We start from the raw sequence: 18,448 nt of genomic DNA, 5'->3' as shown, positions 1-18,448 counted from the left end.
CCATCCACTCTGCTTCCAAAGTCTGCAATTCCAGGGGAGGTGAGGAGGCGCCACTCCCACCCAAGCCCTGAGATATACAAAGAGAAAGGAGGGGGACACACATTCTCAAAGAAAAATTAACAAATTGTATTCACTAATAAATAAGCAAAAGATAAATAAGAGATTAAAAGGAAAGGAAGCAGACAGAGAGAATGATAGAGAAAGAAAGGAAAGAACAAGAAAGAAGGCAGGCTGGCCCCACGGCCAAGTGGCTAAGGTCACATGCTGTGCTTCACTGGCCCAGGGTTCTCTGATTCAGATGCTGGGTGTGGACCTACACACTGCTCATCAAGCCACGTTGTGGCAGCATCCCACATATAAGAACTAGAATGACTTACAACTAGGATATACAACTACGTTCTGGGGCTTTGGGGAAGAAATAAAAAGAGGAAGATTAGCAACAGGGCCAATCTTCCTTACCAAAAAGCATACCGAAAAAAAAAGAAGGGAAGGAAGGAATGGAGGGAGGGGATAAAAGGAAGGAGTAGTGGCATTCAGCCCTGACATTTCTGGGGATGGGACACCAGATGGACACGTCTGCCTAGAGCATCTCAAGTTCCCTAGTCACTGCAATGAGAGTGAATGAGTGCAGAGAGCAAGCACATGCACTGACCATATGGGTGACCCAGCGAGTGACCTGGAAAGAAGTGACTTACTCTCCCAATCCCACGTAGGTCAGGTCCATCCATGGTCAAGGGTGAAACAGGAAAGTTCTGGCAGGAGAGACTTGAGTGCCAAGTTATGGGAAAGAGCCTGGAGGCCTGGCACTTTGGCCTCTGTCCCTGAGAGAATCAGAGGAGAGAAGCCTGGGCAGTAGAGGCAGGAGAGGCCCTGACTAACCCTGAAAGGCTGATTCTAACTGTCCCCAGGATGCCGGACACCCTGTTCCTTCATGTCAAGCCTTGTCTCCACAGGCTGAGCTACAGGCTGAAGCCCCGAGGCCAGGCCCCTGCTCTCTAATGACGGGCACCAATTCTCAGGCCCACTCTTCACCGCCTGCCATTTTACTCTGAACATTATGTACTTTATTTCAATGAATGTTGTGCTATAATCCTCTGAGCAAAGTATTACTTTCCTCATTTAACAGCTGAGAGACAGAGGCACAACGATATCAGGGAAGATGCCCAGGGTCACGTGGTTCTTTGGCAAACCGCGAGAGGAGCCAGGTCCACCCAAAACTCAGCTGAGCTCTAAACTGGGGGCACTAGCCCCATGGGGGCTCCAGGGACCTGGGGGCAGGAGGGGAGGCAGAAAATATATTAGAACTGTAACAAAAGCTTTAACCTTATCTTTCTTAATGTGTTATTCATGTTTGCTTTTATAATCTGCATAATGTTTGTACCTAATTGGTACCTGCACATTCCAAATACATTACTGAAAGGGGTGCATGATCCAAAAAGTTTGGAAACCCAAGCTCAAACCTCCACTTCAGAGATCCTCTCCAAAGAAGCAGGTCTCAGAGAGGGAAGCAGGACCTTCCCGCAGCAGCTGCCTGGGAGGCGCCCAGAAACAGGGGAAGACGGGTCGGGGAGGAACCTAAGAGCCAATAGAAAGGCCGTCCCGCCAAGTCTCACCAGGTTCCATGAGGCTCTGCTGCCCCCTTGTGGCCAGTACATGGCGGACTGAAAGAGCGCTTCTTGCGGGAGAACGCTGAGGGTCGGAACAGACAATGCCAACAAAGGATCTTAGAACGGTGGACGCGAGCGCAGGAAACCAGACACAAGAGACCGCACGCTGCAGGATTCCAACTTATATGAAGTTAAAGAACAGTCGGAATGAATCTGCGGTGATAGAAGTCAGCCAGGGGGTTCCCTAGCAGGCTGAAGGGGTAGTTAGGACAGGAAGGGACACGGCGGGGGGAGGAGGGGGGGGCACACTTAAGTCACGTACTTATTCACTTACCGAAGAGTTGTCTTTATTCGTATTCATTTTACAACAGAAAAATTGAGTTCCCACAGGGAAGTGGTGGGACAATGTCAGCATTTCTGTCCAACCAAGTCCCCACACCTTGGTCTCTCCCATGATGCTCCCCAATCTCACTGCTCCCCTGAGGCCTGAGAGGGTGAGCACCTCCCCCTTCATAGATCCCCCACAACACACACACACACACACACACACACACACACACACAGGCACGACTGCATCCTGTCTGCAAAAGGCCCCTTGGCTTTTCTCCGCCACAACCGCCTCCCCATTTACCCCTCGTGGCGCTGGTACTGAAAGTTTCTGGGGACACTCCCTGCACTCAGTTGTTCAGGGGGCACTTATTGACAGCTGGCTGCACACATCTGGGGAAGACCAACAAAATCTCTTGGGTGGGGGAGGGTGAAATGGGTGGAGGGAATCAAAAGGTACAAACCAGCAGTTATAAAATAAATAAGTGAGGGGATGTAACATTCAGCATGGTGACTATAGCTAATAATACTGTATTGCATACTTGAAAGTTGCTAGAGAGTAGATCTTAAAAGTTCTAATCACAAGAAAAACAATTGTGTAACTATGTATGGCAATGGATGTTAACTAGACTTATTATGTTGTACACCTACAACTAATATAATGTTATATGTCAATTATGCCTCAATTTAAAAATTAATTTTTTAAAAAAAAAGAAAGTCTCTTGCCCTGAGTAGCCTCACAGTCTGGCTGCCTGACAGGGCACATGGTAAGGTGGAGAAAATCATAAAGCAACATGGACAAGAAGAGCAGAACCCTCAGATACACCAGAAATGAGATACAGAGGAGACGGGGGAGAGGGGCTGCTCCTGGGCAGAGGAGATGGAGAAGTCCCCTCGGTTTCCAGCTTTGACTCTCCTGGGGAAACTGCAAATTCCCTGGAACAAAGCTGAAAATGGCTGGTGGGCACCTGACCTCTCTGAGGAGCCATCTTCCTTGCCAAGAAGACACTGGCTCAGACAGCTGGAAGCAGAGCTTCAAAGGTAGAGGGGGAGTTAAAGACTAAATCCCAGGAGGGAGGGAGATGAAAACCAAGCTGAAGACCCTACAGTTTCTGCTGAGAAAGAGCACAGTCCTGAGTGAGGAGAGAATGTCGCCCACCTCAAGGGAAACTTAGTCCTTATCCAGCATCCGTGAGGGCCAGAGTGAGAAGAGAAGTATGAGAGCTGGAGGGTCCCAGAGGGAAGCAGAATTCCACTGAGATGGTTCAGCTACAGAGTTTATATGGCTGAGGGCTGGGAGAAGAGAACAGCAGGGGATTCTGAGGCAGCAGGGAGCTTTTATCCCCCTCCCCCCCACTGCCTGTCCCAGTCAAGAAGGGACAGGAACCACAGGATGACACTAGTTCCAGAGAAACCCAGACACTGATAGGGAGTGAGAGAGAAATACCCCATCCCCTCTTCTTCCTCAGAAGGTCTCCACCTAGTGCCTTCCATTGGCAAAACCCAATGAGAAGCCACCAGCAAGGGGCCACCATGATTAATCCATAGAGGTCAGTCTCCCTAGTCACAAAGTAGGGCAGAGAGAACTGAGAACGGATGGAGAGAAGGGACACAGAGAGTAACACAACAAAGGAGAAGGGAGGGGAAGGATTAATATGAGAATCTCCACACTGACCCCTCTCTGTCACAAGCACCTTCCGGGTTAGCCAACTACTGCTTCTACCAGATGACAACCCTCCCCTCCACAGAAATGTGGACGACAATGATACCTGGTGACAAGCCTACTGAGTGGGGAATGAGGGTACGTATAGAGGTGGGAGAGGGAGACAGGCGGCCAGGGCAGCTCTGGAGTGGAACAAAACAGAGCCATTGATGTCTGCAGGCCTGAAGTCAGGGCCCAGCCCACACTGTGGGGCCAGCAGAGCCCTGCCACCATGGGTGAAGGCCCCACTCCCTGCTGCTGGCTGAGTCCCCGGGGAAACAGAGGAAGCTCCTTGGCTGGGAGGGTGGGGGCCTCCCAGCAGGTGCTAAAACAGACCTGAGACGTGGGTTCTATACAAGTTCACCCCCAGGAGCCTCCTTGCCAGGGACAGCCTCACCCACGTCTGCCACCACCACCCCTGTGACCAGAGGAGGAATGGCCTCCTTTGTCCCTTCAGTTCACACTCAAGAGGTAGAGATTTTTAAAGAACTTTTCATATTAAATATAAAATGAAACAAATGCAATAAGGACACAGAAAAGAAGGGTTTTCAGAGTACAAGACTCTTGTCCACGTCGCTCTGAAAACCAGTGGCAGCTGGCCTTGCTCCCCAGCACCAAAGCTGGGTGGGGTCAGCCTCAGGACACTCCAGACCCCCTCCTTTCCCCAAATCTGTCACCCCAGTGAGCTCCCAGGCTCTTCCCCATGCCCCTGGCTTCACTCAGCCCCACTGTCCTCAGGCTCTGCACTGACGGTGGGAGCAGAGGGCTCAGTGCCACAACCTTAGACTCTCTCACGGGCTCTGTGGACCCCAGACCTGCATTTCCTCTCACCTGGCTTATCCATCAAGAGAAGCTCCGTCAGCTTTCTCAGGCCTGACTCTTGGGCCCTCAGCGTCTGCATCAGGAACCCAATCACCTAGAGGGTTTTTGAAAACACACATTGCTGGACCCCACTCCCAGGGATTCTGATTCAGCAGGACTGGGGTGGAGCCTGAGAATATGCATTTCTAACAAGTTCCCGGTGATGCTGATACTGCTGGTCTGAGGATCACACTTTGGAAACCACTGCTGATCTTTGGTTCCACCTAAAGAGATTCAGATTTAACTAGTCTGGATGTGCCCTGGGCACGAAGACAGGGGTTTTCTATATCTCATGGCCTTAGATTTTTATTCTTAGAGAGATGGAGGCCCTTTTGAAGTTTTTGATCAGGTTTATATCATTTTATTGAATTGTTTTATTTTACTTTTATTATAAAATGTTTTAAACATATACAAAAGTAGAGAGAATAGTATAATGAATGACAGTCTAATGAATGCCCACTCACCCATCTCCTGGCTTCAACCATATTTACTTCCACCCACTTCCCGCTCCCACTGGATTATTGTGAAGCAATTTCCAGATCCCATATCATTTCATCTATCAACACGTCTGTTTCCTGATATTTCATACCCCAGGAACAACAAGGCTTCCACTTCGATACCATCTCTCAGTTTCCATTTGGAGAAGAGACTCAGAGGATGGAAACAGGAGACCAATAGGCAGGCTGCAACCTCCCAGAGACCCAGGCAAGACCATGGAGGGACGAGACATTCTCAGTCCTTTCTGGGCCCCACTGCTTAGACTGGATGTGGGGTATTCGAAGTAGGGATGAAAAGGGATCAGCAGATTTATTTTGAAGGCAGAAGTGACTGGATTGGCTGGTGATTTGCGTGTGTGAGAGAAAGAAAAGAGTGATTGCCAGGTATCTAGCCTAAGAATGAGATAACTGCTTTACCAGGATTGGGGGTGGGGTGGAGTAGGGGATGAGGGAGGAGCCACTGGGGCAGGGAACCAAGAGTTTGGATTTCTGACAGACCCACGTTACTGTTGATTTCCCTTTTAGACATCCTGGTGGGGAGTGGAGGAGGCAGTTGACCATTTGACAGTGGTCCCAGCTTCAAGGATGGAGAACAGCTGCGCCTCCTCCCAGATTTTCCATGGGGAATGTTCACACCACCTGCCATCACATTCATAGTTCTACTTGTTATAACTGTCTGGATCTCCCACCCAGAATGGGACCCTCTGGAGGGCAGAGCGTGGGAGGCCAGAGATGCTTCAGGGCAAACTGACTTCCTAACACCCAAAGCTGGGTCAGGCTCAGAGACCCCATGAGGAAGGCAGGCCAGGCAAGGGCAACCTTTGACCCATGACTGTGCCAGGGATGCAGCCCCAGGACCTAGGGGAGTCACTCTCAGCCTCGCCTGCCATCAGCACAGCCCGAGGACTGGAGAATTTACCTCCTGTCCCAAACACCCAGGGAGGGGTGGATGGTGAGTAGACCAGGGCAGCCCAGGCGGGCAGCCCACTGCTGGTCTCACCACCTCCAGCTGCCTTCATCACACACTGCAGCCTGACCTCCCCCTGCCCACACCGTGGACCTCAGGTCCCTCTGACCCCTCACTGAGTCTGCCCTTCATCCACTTCTGGACAGCCCCCTAGACAAGTCCAAAAGACCCAGCCAAACACCTGCTTACTTTACCCCAGTGTCACCCTCCATCCCATTACCTGCCCCCCACCTCTGCCCCTCCGCATCCTAACCCTCAGCCCACCCACCCACTTGCCTCCCCTGGCCCTTTGGGCCCCAGCTTATGCCTCCAGCAACCACTTCTCCTTTCCATTCCAACCCCCCTGTGCTGCCTAAGGGCTTCCTCTTATTACTGAGAAAACACTGAAGACACAGCCAACAGACCTCTCTCCTCAGCAAGTGGTTGGTAAAGTTTGGCAAAAGAAGCAGGAAAAAAGAGAAAATATACAGATTCACAAACCCTTAGGATTCCTTGGCTTGGGGACATTTACTGTCTTATTGTTTTCTTATTTTACTTATCCTGTCATTCTTGTACTTAGAAATTTTTGGACTTAAATTTTTCTTCTTTTTTTTTTTAAGGAAGATTAGCCCTGAGCTAACGTCTGCCTCCAATCCTCCTCTTTTTGCTGAGGAAGACTGGCCCTGAGCTAGCATCTGTGCTCATCTTCCTCTACTTTATATGCGGGACGCCTGCCACAGCATGGCTTGGCAAGCGGTGCCATGTCCGCACCTGGCATCTGAACCAGTGAACCCCAGGCCGCCAAAGCGGAACATGCAAACTTAACCAGTGCGCCACCAGGCCAGCCCCTTAAATTTCTTTAATATTTTAATAGATTCCTTCCTTGTACTAGACTCCAGCACATGATTACTCTTCTCTTCCAAAAAAAATTGAATAAATAATTCCTTGTGCTATTTCTAACTTTTGCCTGTTTGTGCAATAGTTTCTAAATTTAAAATGGAGGATTGTCTGAATCAATTCCTGATCATGTACGTCCAGTAAAAATTTTAATGTCTATTTTCAGGGTTAATTGTCAATCTTTCTGGGAAAGGGATAGCCAACAATGCTGCCAACCCTCTGACTATGTCCCCCCGGTATCTCTCCGTCCATCTCCCACCATCTTCATCCAGCACCCACTCACTGAGCCACACCAGACCCAGCTCCCCTACGAAGGTCTGAGTGCCCTGGGGCCAGTCTTGTGAAGGTGAAAGGGGGACAGGCACAGCTCACTGACTTAGGGAGGATGCACCCTGTGCTGTGACATGAGCCCACAGGGCTAGATCCCAGCCCTGGAGAGCCAGGCATTTCCCCAGCCCACTTCCTCCTCCCAGGCCAGGCTTTCCAGAAGGAACTACTGTGGGATCTCACATCATGAAAGGAGATCAGCGCCATCAGGAACAACGGCAAAGCTACTGTCCAAAAGCCCCAGGGACTCCTGTCTACACCTTCCATGAGTCCAGAGCAGACACTGGACTAAGAGCGTGTGATGAATTCCCACAAATATCCAAGAACCAAGAACCCAAGCAAAGGCCCTGTTGACCATAATGGTCATCTGTGGGGAGCATCCCAGGGAAGCTGGGAGATGGATGTGGGGAGAGGGGCCCCTGCAAGTCATTCTCTGAGGGGATGAGGAAGGCAATAAGCCTGAGTCACGAAACCCCAGTTCCCAGGAAATCGAAGCTTCTCTGAAGCTGGAAGGAGGTCATTCAGGAAGTATTAGGGGATACAGTCATCCTTCCACTAATAAAAAGGACAAATTCCAATAATATTTATAAAAGTTGCCGTTTCTTGATTACTTATTGTGGGCCAGACACTGTATAAACATTATCTCATGTAGTTCCCACAAATTCCTCTACGTTAGATTATTATCTTTTCTTTGCAGATAAGGAAAGTGACTGAGGCTCAGAGAGGTTAGTTAGTCTGACCAGTGTCACACAGCTAGTTAGTGGTGGGGAAGGCAAGATTTAAATCCAGTGTGTCAAACTCCCAAGCCGTGTTTTTTCCATTATATTACACTCTTCTTTCCCCCAACAAAAAATTACCCAGTGTGCCTTTTGTTGTACAAAAATGTTGTCTCCAGAGTTAGAAATACTAATGAAAGAGACCCAAGCTATTCAATGAGAACTCAAGAACCGAGGCGCTGTCTTCATCTCCATCCCTGCTCTGCCTTCATCTGCGGCCTCTTCAGCCACATGTGACCAAAGGGCCAGACAGTGGGCTCTGGGACCTGAGTCCTCCTTGGTCAGGTCGCTTCTCTCTGGGCCTCAGCAAAAAAGGGAATTAGAAATGAGACCAAGTGAGCAGTATTCAAACTGTGTTCCCCAGAATCCTAGATCCCACGGGAACCTCTCAGGGACACTCTGGGTGGCTGTGCTGTCTCAGGAGACGCCAGCTCAACTAGAGCACTGATCCTGTATCTGTTTCCTATTTGGGGATCCCAGGTATGATTTTGACGGACAAAACTCCTCTACATTTGACAGGATGGAAAGAAAAAGTTGGAAAACTACAGGCAAGGTCGTCCCTAAGATGCCTTTCAACTCCAAAGTCCTTCAACTCCACAGGTAACTCTTATATCACCACCTCCTCTCTCTCCACCCTGACAGCACTTTTCACTTTGATTCCCTGTCAAGAGGTCACCTGGCTTCTATGAAGGATGGAGCTTTCTGCAGGAACAAAGCATTTTCATATCTTCGAATTCATTACATGAGAATTTCAATCCCGAAAGCTTTGTTCATTATACTTCACTATTATACAAAAAAAAAAAGCCGATTAACCAGAAGGATTGAGTGGGATGTCTGATTAACTGAGGATGTCCTGAGAATGTCCTGACTTTATAGGACAACTCTGTGATTAATGCATTTAGGTTTTGGTGGGGGCTGGGGGGGGAGGGACGGGTATTGCTTATCATAGGACGGATGATCAATTTTTGTTGAAGAAAGAATGAATGAGAGAATGAATATATGGGATTATTTCTCTGGTGGTCAAGGGAATTGCAGGGCCTCAGCTGCTTTGAAGTGCGTGCAGACATTCTACATCACCCTCAGCCACTCCTGTTGCCAGCATTTAACAGCCTTCCAGGCTCCCCCTTCCCTCCACCAGCCATTGAAGAGTTCAGCCCCTGGGTCATTGTCTTCTCCTCACCCCACTCCTACTACTATTCTTGGTGCCTTCTCTATCAACCAAGACAATCCACCCAACACCTTGGCCTCTCACCTTGACCTCTTGATCCCCTCACCTCCAGTGATGTTGTCCTTCTGTACCACAGCCACCTACTTCACAGTCATACCTTGGCCTTGTCATTACCTGGACCTGTAATCTCACCATAATCTCAGTTTTAAGTATCCCACGCTGTGCTCAGCACTTCCTGTCTTTGCAAGTCACTCTCTCCTGCCCTTCTCTCTAATTATTTTTCCACTCCCCAGACCTCCAGCCCCTCTGACCCTGACACTAAAAGATTCTGCCCCCTTTCAACCTTAGCCCACCTAGATTTCATAACCCATTATTATAATAGCTACCTTGCACACTCAACTCTCATTTCCCTCACTCTCTCCATCCCACCAGCCTGGCAAAAGCCCAGCTTTGGCTGAATCCAACTTCCCATCTACTCCATGCCTGCATCCAAGCAGCTGAAGTACTTGGATAAAAACATAGAATATTTATAATCACAAACTTCAAGTTGGTCATGAGAAGTACCCAGCATTTTCCTGGTCACTCACTCATAAACTTTCAAAGCAATTATTTCACATTTTCTTCTTCTTCACTACAAACCCTCCCTCCTCTTCACTTTCAGCTGATAACCAACCCTCCACTTGGTGCTGGACCCCAGCACCTCTCACCTACTCAAGGACATCCCTCTAGCAACCCTGCCCCTCCTGCAGCATCACCTTTCCCCCTGCAGTGGATCACATCCATCAGCAAGCAAACATGTTATACTTCCTGTCTTAAAAAATGAATAAGTAAAAACCTTCTTTGAACCCAAATTGAGGTCTCTTAGTACCATTTCCACTTTAAAAAAAAAAAACCATATAGCAGCATATGTATAAGACGACCCTAATGGCAAGAAAGCCATCAAAGACACTAGAGTCATGTCAACATGAGGTTCATGCTGGCCAAATATGGGACACATTGAGCATCAATAAAAATAACCACTGAAAGGGATTAAACCACATTAAAGTTGATTTATTCATAGTAATACTAAATAAAAACTCATTGGTTACCTTTGGAGGATGCTAGAGAATGAACTCATTATTCTGAAAAGTGGTAAATAAAGAGTAAAGAAAGGTATTGATCTGCCTTTCCTAAATAAATCTTGTTGAAATAGCGGATGAGGCATAGTTTCTCTGTATAAATAAAATAAACAAAGACATAATGATAGAATTAGAATATCACCATTTTACAGCCCCTAATAAAATAATGGATCTATGCAATGCTTATCAATGGCTGCCAACTAGAATTATCTGCCTCCTGATGGAAAAACACAGCACAACACTACCTATGATGTATCGTTGCCAAAAAATAGATCCTGACTCATATCAAGTCTTTAAATTTAACTACCAGTTTACAGAAAAAAATGAGGGAGGCAGAGGAACGCAATAAATGACACAGGGATGCAATTAGCAAAATTTAGAATGTGGAAAATTCTATAGGAAACAAGCCATTTAGTCAACAAATAAATGCCAAGAAAAGAAAGACTAAAAGAGACTTAAATTCTCGATCTAACCATGAGGAAAACCACCAAACAAATCCCAAAAGAGAGGCATCCTACAAAACACCTAACCAGTATTCCTCAAAACTGTCAAGGTCATCAAACAAAGAAAAGTCTGAGAAACAGTCACAGCCAAGAAGGGCTCAAGGATACATGACAAATATGTGTAAGGTGGGATCCTACATGGGATCCTGGTACAGATGAAGGACAGTAACTAAAAACTAAGAAAATGATAATTTATCAATATTGATTCAGTAACTAAAACACATGTACTATACTCACGTAAGATGTTAATAATAGAGAACACTGAGTGCAGGGTGCATAGGAATGCTCCATACTATCTTCTCAATTTTTCTGTAAGACTTCTCAATTTTTCTGTTCTTAAAAATAAGGTCTATTTAAAAGAAGAAAGACTTAAGAGACATATCGACCAAACGCAATGAGTGGATCTTGTTTTAATCCTGATTCAAACAAAGGGCATATATATTTATTAGATGATTTGGTAAATTTCAACATTGGCCACATATTTTAGGTTACTAAGGAATTATTGTGAATTTTTAGACATGATAATGACACTGTGGTTATGTATTTTTAAGATTTCTTGTCTTTTAGAGATACTAAAATATTTGTGATATAAATGATATGATGTCTAGGATTTGTTCTAAAATAATCTAGGGTTGACGGGTGGGAGTAGAGATGGAATCAGAGTGGCCCTGAGTTAATGATTATTGTATCTGGATGATGGATCTATGAGGGTTTTCCACTTATGTGGAATTTGAAATTTTCTGTAATAATAAGTTTAAAAAAATTTTCCCTTCACTTCATATGCCCTCCTGCTATACATCTTTTCTCTGCAACTCTTAACAGCAAAATTCTTTAAGAAAGTTTGCAATACAAAATGTCTCCACTTCCTCTCCTCTGACTCTCTTTTTTGAAACAGATCTATGGAGGCATAATTTATATACCTCATATATTTATATGAGCGAATTTAAAATTCACTCATTTTAAGTGTACAATTCAATGATTTTAGTATATTTACTGAGCTGTGAAACCATCACCATAATCTAATTTTAGAACATTTCCATCACCTCAAAAAGGTGCTCATTTGTCTTATGCCCAGCCCTAGGCAACAAAGTAATCTTTCTCTCTATATGGATTTGCCTCTTCTGAACATTTTACGTAAATAGAATCATAGAATATGTGGCCTCTTGAGTCTGATTTCTTTCACTTAACATGTTTTTGGGGTTCATTCATATTGTAGCAAACAGTATTTCATTTCTTTTTATTGCTGGATAGTATTCCATTGTATGGCTATATTACATTTTGTTTATTCATTCACCAGTTGATGGTTATTTGGCTTGTTTCTGCTTTATGACTATTGTGACTAATACCGCTATGAACATTTGTGTACAAGTATTTGTATGGACATATGCTTTCATTTTTCTTGAGTAGATATCTAGAAATGGAATTGCTGAGCTATATGGTAAGTCTATGTTGGACATTTTAAGGACTTGTCAACCTGCCTTCCAGTTCCAGGACAAGATGGTATAGATGCACTTTTGATTCCTCCTGGTAAGTGCAGCTAAAACCCTGGACGTTATTTTATAAAACAAATGCAAGAAGACTCTGAAAGATGGAGAGAAGGGAGACTGACTAGGAATCTCAAGACCCAAAGAAAAACATGGTGGTAAATTCCCTAGGTTTTCTTTTTGCCTCAAATATATGAGACTGGGTGCTAGAAAAGCCAGAACCAGGACACTCTAACAGGGACACACACATATACACAAAGACCTAAAAGCTTCTAGTCAAAGGACCAAGAAAGGGACAGCCTAGCTGGACAGAAAACTTTTAGACAACAACTGCCATATTCCAGCCAAATATCAAGGAAAAAAAAAACCCTACCAGCAGAGGACTACTGGGGAATCTAGACATCCAGCTTTAACAAGGTGCCCCTCCGCCTGCTGGCATGGGGTCAGAGAAGGCCAAGTGGGAAACTGAGACTTTCAGCCCTGCCTAGCGGTACCAAGTCCCCCTCTATCACAATGTCACTGGAAACCAAATGGAAGCAGTAATGATGTACTTCACTCTCTCCCAGTCAGTGTGTGTCAGCAGAGACCTAGTAGGGAGCCTGAACTCTCAACCTCACCCAGCAGCTACAAGAATGCCCCCACCCAAGTGTCAACAGCGGCCAGATGAGGAAGCTAGACTTCTGCCCCCACCTAACAATAATGATGCACTACCTACTTTTCCCCACCCGCAGAGCGTCAGAGGATTTAAATAAAATGCAGAGTCTTATAACATAACACCCAAAATGTCCAGGATACAACAGAAAATCACTTCTCATGCCACGAACCAGGAAAATCTGAAATTGAGTAAGAAAAGACAATCAACAGACACCAACGCTCAAGATGACTTCAATGTTGGAATATATGACATATGTTTAAAGCAGATAAGTATTCTAAAGTAAGTATTTAAAATGCTTCAACAAGCAAATACAAACTCTCTTGAAAAAATGAAAAAACAAGTAATCTCAGCAAAGAAAAGGAAAATATAAAGAACCAAATAGAAATTTTATAGCTTAAAAATACAATAAACAAAATTTAGACCTCAGTGGGTTGGCTTAACAGCAAAATGGAGAGAACAAAGGAAAGATTCAGTGAACTTAAAGATAGATGAATAGAAATTACTAGGTCTGGACAACAGAGAGAAAATAGACCAAAAAAATGAACAGAGATTCAGAGATTTATGGGACTATAAAAAAAGATCTAGCATTCACGTCATCAGAGTCCTAGAAGGAGAGGAGAAAAAAGGTGGGGCAGGAAAATGTGTTCTCAGAAATGATGGCTGAAAACTTCCCAAATTTGGCAAAAGACATAAACTTATGAATTCAGGAAGCTGAGTGAACCCTAAACAGCATATTTTCATGTGTTTATCAGCCATTTGTATATCTTCTTTGGTGAAACTTCTATTCAAATATTTTGCCTATTTTTTAGTTGTCATTATTGAATTATAAAAGTTCTTTGTATATTCTGTACAAGTCCCTTATCTGATATATGATTTGCAAACATTTGCTCCCACTCTGTTGCTTGACTTTTTATTTTCTTGAAGTGCCATTTGGAGCACAAAAATTTTTAATTTTAATGAAGTCTAATTTATCAATATTTTATTTTGTTGCTTGTGCATTTGATGTCATATGTAAGAAATCATCATCTAACTCAAGATCATGATATTTGCTCTTAGGCTTCGCTCTAATAGTTTTATAGTTTTAGCTCTAACATTTAGGTCTATGATTGATTGGGGTTAATTTTTGAGTTAATTTTTCTGTAATGTGTGAAGTAAGGGTCCAAATTCATTCTCTTGCATGTGGAGAACCAATTGTCTCAGTACTATTTGTTGAAAAGAATTGCCTTTCTCCCCTTTAATTGCCTTGGCACCTTTGTTAAAATCAATTGACCATAAATCAATCCTATTGCATTGATCTACATGTCTAACTTTACTCCAATACCACACTGTCTTGATTATCGTAGCTTTGTAGCAACTTTTGAAATTGGGAAGTATAAACCTTCCACTTTATTCTTCTTCAAAATTGTTTTGGCTATTCTGGGTCCTTAGCATTTTTGTACAAATTTTAAGATGCCTTTTGAGGTGAGGAAGCAAGCCATGCAGATGGCTGGGGAAGCAAGAGGTCCAGGCAGTGGGAAGAACAAATGCAAAGGCCCTAAGAAGTGAAGGTGCCTGTTGAAAGAACAGTGAGGGGGCCAGTGTGGCACAATAGTGGGGAGGAGTAATAGGCGATGAAGTCAGAGAGGTGAACAGGGCAGAGGAGGGAGGGGGCAGATGTGTGGGGCCTTATAGGCCCTGTGAGGAATGTAGCTTTACTTTGAGTGAGTGGAGAAGTGATTGGAAGGTTTTGAGCAAAGGAGTGACATGATCTAACTCATATTTTAACAGACTCACTATGGCTACTGTATAGAGAAATTGCCGAGAGGAGTAAGGACAACAGCAGAGAGGCAAGTTAGGAGATGCAAGAGGTGATGGTGGCTTGGACTAGGGTGTTAACAGCGGGGATGAGAAGAGATGAGAATTGCTCAGATTCTGGATCTATTTTGAAGGTAGAGCCAAGAGCATTTAAGACAGATTGGATGTAGAATATGAGAAAAAGAGAGGAGTTTGTAGTGTCTCCAAGGTTTGGGGCCTGAACAACTGAAAGAATAGAATTGCAAAGCTCAAGTCTATCGAGAAGGAAGAGAAGGTTTAGAGGGGAAGATCAAATCAGTTCTGGACATGTTGAGTTTGAGGTACTCTTTAGACATTGGAAGTATGAGTTTGGAGTTAAAGGTAATGGTTTAATCTAGAAACACAAATTTGGGACTCATCAGCACAAAGATGGTCTTCATAGGTAATATTTAAATCTGGTGGGAGCCATGAGACTGGATGAGATCACCTAGGGACAGATGAAAAATAAAAGAGGTCCAGGAATTAAGGTATGGGCACTGCAGTGGTAAGAAGTTGGGGAGGGGGCCAGCCTGGTGGCACAGTGGTTGAGTTCATGTGCTTTGCTTCAGCAGCCCAGGGTTCACAGGTTCAGATCCTGGGCACGACCTACACCACTCATCAAGCCATGCTGTGGCAGAGTCCCACATACAAAAATAGAGGAAAATGGGCACAGAAGTTAGCTCAGGGCCACTCTTCCTCACAAAAAAAAAAAAAAAGAAGAAGAGGAAGAAGAAGTTGGAGAGATGAGGAGTAACCAGCAGGGAAGCACTATATATTCACAAATAATCTCTCAGGGTGGATCACTCTTGCGTATTTCTACATCTACAACAAGCTATTATCATCTTTGTGTTTGGTCACATTATCAGGGTCCACCTTAGAGGTGGATCCTCTTAAGGTCAAAAGTCCCCATGACTAAAGTATGAATGATTGACAGGTTCATCTTTTTCAGGGGATATAAAATGAAAGAAAAGTCAGTTGAGTAAAACAAACCTCTGTTTGATGGGATGTTGGAGGGAAAGAGGTCATTTTACACCAGAGAGACCTTTCTGTGTTCCTGGTATCTGCAGCCCTCTATGATGATCATGTACCACCCTCATTAGCCATGACCATTGGGAAGCCACTGGGAAAGAGAAACAAGCTTTTAGGGAAGCATCAAGACTCTTTTGGGCTGTAAGGTCCTAGAGGCCAGGGAGTATATGGGGCCCGGGCACAGCTCATAACACCTGAGCAGGTGCATACAGCCTTCCCTTAGGCAGGGATAAGGCAAGAAGTGGGCTGTGCACCTTCCTGACACTGTCTTTAAACTTAGCTTCTGCACTACCACACTCCGGGTTCCGCTTCTACCTAACCACTCCTTCTCTGTCTCTTTTACCATTTCCTCTTCTTGCCCTCAAGTTCCAGCCTAATGCCCAAGCCTCCTTTTCCACGAAAAATATGAGGTCAGAAACATGGCAGAAATGGAAAGTTCAGTTCTTTCCACTTTCAGGTCTTCTTCATGGTTCCACAAGCAGCCTGGTATCTCTTTCTATTTTTTTTTTTTTCACTTCTCATGAACACCAAATCCACACCCCGCCCAGTCAGCAAACCAGACGGTACAAAAGCAGGAACTTTTCACACTGGGTTTCTTCTGCCCAGGTCTCTACACCCACAGCTGTCTCCTCGACTAAGAACAGTGACGGGAAAATGACAATGACATAAGTAGGACAATGGGACAGAATCCTGGACAGGCAACTCGTGAAAGAAGAAACATGAATAGCCATCAAACAGATGAAAATAATGTTAACCCTACAACAAAGCACAATTTAAAACAACAACGAGATACCATTTTACCTATCAAAGTGGCAAGGATTCCAATTCCCAGGGTTGGCGAGAGTAAGGGCATGCGCAGACACTACTGCCAGGAGTGTAAAGTCCTGCGCTGCTCTCTGGAGAATGACTTGGCAACACTTAGATGCCAAAAGCTTTCAGAATAAGTCTATCCCTTGACCCTTTGACTCAGTGGTTTCACTTCTAGGAATTTAGCCTGAGGAAATAAATAGACAACCATGCAAATATGCATGTTCAAGAATATTCATTGCAGCATAGTTGATCATATTTTTAAAGATTGAGATCCACCTAAATGCCCTACAATAGGAAATTGGTTTCAGTGAATTAGAGTTCACCATACAGTGGAATATTAGTCAACCATGAAGAATGATGTTGGCTCATATACCTCCTGCTATGATGCATTGAGAAGGACACAACATCACTTCTCTGTTATTCCTGGCCAAAAGTGCAAAACTGAAGAAATATCAGACATACCTAAATTTAGGATAGTCTATAAAATAACTGACCTGTATTCTTCAAAAATGTCAATTTTGAATAAATAATGAAAGACACAGTAAGTCTAAGGAGCTTATTAAAGGAAACTGAAAAGACATGACATCTAAGTGCAACGTGTGATCCTGGACTAGATCCTGGACCAAGAAAAAAAAAATCATTATAAAGGACGTTATGGGACAATTGGCAAATTTTGAATGTGCACTGTAGATTAGATCATGGTATTATATCAGTCTAACTTTCCTGGTTTTTATATTTGTATTGTGGTTATGTAAAAAAAATGTTCTTGTTCTCAAGTAATTCACACCAATATTTTTACCAATAAAGGGATGTTATGTGCAATTTACTCTCATATGGTTCAGAGAAAAATGCTAATGTGTATTTAGAGAAATAATGATAAAGCAAATGTGATCAAATGATACCAGTTGGTGAATCTGAGTGAAGAATATCCTGGAATTGTTTTTAGTATTCTTGTCCCTTTTTTGTGAGTTAAAATTATTTCAAAATAAAAAGTTTAAAAATAAAAAAAATAATAAAGAATGGTGCTGGCAAAGTATATATTCGTTGGCAGGGAAAGGTACTCAGAGTGCACCAGGCTGTGGCCGTTGGTGCCTCAATGCTGGGGCTCTGCACAGCTGCTGCTAACACCTCCAGACACCCTGGACTCTCAGTTCTCTTGTGCTGCTAGAGTAACTCAGTGTGTGGCTGACCCCAAAGTTGTCCTGGGTTGACTCAAGAAGGTAGGATGTCAGGGCAAAGAATTCTCTTTTGTGATTTTCCTTTCTCCAATTTTGAATTCAGTGACTGGCATTCCTTGCATCCCAGGGATCTCTGCGGTGGAAGGCAGGAGATGTGGGGGAGGAGAACCAACCCAAATGCGGTGTTTGCGACAGATAATCCAGACTGCAAAGCTTAGTGCAGACGATGTTCATTTATCATGGATGATGATCTGATACGCTCCCCTCAGAAAGAAGGCCAAGATTTCCCCCAAAACCAGCCCAGCATCTTGCCCATTCCCCACAAGGAGAAAACTAAGTCCCCGGCAAGGGCCAGGGTGAGGCCCAGAAGTCCCCCGGGTTCCCTCTGCCAAGGTTAGCGGTTTCAATTTAGGGAAAGTTGCAGATTCTCTAAGAAGCATCTTTACTGACCTCACAAAACAAGCATCCTCTCCTGGGAAGAGGAATAGGAGGTCTCTCATCACCCCACACCTCTGCTTCCAGATCCTGACCGTCCTGGGCACAGGGCAGCCAACTTGTCTAGAAAGGAGAAACCACATCAACAAACAGAAGGGCTGAGACTGCTTCCAGGGCCCCCAGCAGCCCCGTTCTCCCCTCCCATCACCTGTCCTCCAGCCATACTGTCCTACTTCCCCCTACCTCCCCAGGGGTTGTCAGGGACAGAAGGCCCCTCCCTCATCCCCCCCTCAATGTTCCTCCACTCCTCCCCCAA

At 44.7% G+C, this 18,448-nt stretch overlaps 1 protein-coding gene across 11 annotated transcripts in view; it reads right to left on the bottom strand.

Annotated features, from left to right (window-relative positions):
* Positions 1-18,448, bottom strand: part of LOC100059576 (butyrophilin subfamily 3 member A3) — a 42,266-nt gene that overhangs the window by 17,312 nt on the left and 6,506 nt on the right. For 4 of the 11 annotated variants that reach the window (XM_070245343.1, XM_070245345.1, XM_023624662.2 and 1 more), the window contains one exon: positions 18,148-18,255. The gene's annotated coding sequence lies outside the window, so the exon portion shown is untranslated. Of the gene's footprint in view, positions 1-695; positions 822-1,613; positions 1,788-4,467; positions 4,553-13,008; positions 13,047-15,670; positions 15,801-18,147; positions 18,256-18,448 lie in introns of those variants that run through there. The other 7 variants (XM_070245346.1, XM_070245347.1, XM_070245349.1 and 4 more) reach the window with 6 other exon arrangements.

The sequence above is a fragment of the Equus caballus genome, chromosome 20 (assembly GCF_041296265.1).
Source record: "Equus caballus isolate H_3958 breed thoroughbred chromosome 20, TB-T2T, whole genome shotgun sequence".
NCBI classification, from domain to species: domain Eukaryota; kingdom Metazoa; phylum Chordata; class Mammalia; order Perissodactyla; family Equidae; genus Equus; species Equus caballus.
This window is presented reverse-complemented; position numbering and strand designations above follow the sequence as displayed.